Here is a 522-nt window from a genome sequence, read left to right on the forward strand (position 1 = left end):
ATTATTTGTCAGAACACCGGCATTGTAGGCTACTCTCCCAGGAAACTGCCCTCGTCCTCCGTTAAATGCATTGCTCACATCTGAATATTTGGGTTGAACTGTTCTGGAACAGTGTTGTAAATACAACTTAACCACTGATTTCTAGTTGTGTCCTCTTTTGGAAGGCCAAACAAAGTAGTTTCGCTTTCATAACGAAACACAAAGCGTCTCCACGACATGGCGGTGGCGCCGGCAACAACAATACTACAGCGAGAATCAAAGTTACACATTCTTTCTTTGCGTGAACATTTGGGCGGTGTTATGCAAATTTTCCCACACAGTGACGTAGACATGTGGGGGCGTGTTTAAACGAGGCATTTTAGGTAGGCGTGGTTGACTCTTAACTTTTATAAAGAATATCTCTTTGGATTTGAGACTTTAGTCTTTGCAACTTTACAGATCTTATCTATGCACGAACAGCTTGTAACACTCCAAAAAGAAAGGAAAACTTGAAATAGCATCATATGACCCCTTTAAATCTCA

General features: G+C 41.2%; 1 protein-coding gene across 10 annotated transcripts in view; it reads left to right on the plus strand.

Annotated features, from left to right (window-relative positions):
* Nucleotides 1-522, plus strand: part of LOC107728845 (protein furry homolog) — a 69,395-nt gene that overhangs the window by 36,518 nt on the left and 32,355 nt on the right. The window lies entirely within an intron of this gene.

This window comes from Sinocyclocheilus rhinocerous, unplaced genomic scaffold, assembly GCF_001515625.1.
Source record: "Sinocyclocheilus rhinocerous isolate Xijiao unplaced genomic scaffold, SAMN03320098_v1.1 scaffold397, whole genome shotgun sequence".
NCBI classification, from domain to species: Eukaryota; Metazoa; Chordata; class Actinopteri; order Cypriniformes; family Cyprinidae; genus Sinocyclocheilus; species Sinocyclocheilus rhinocerous.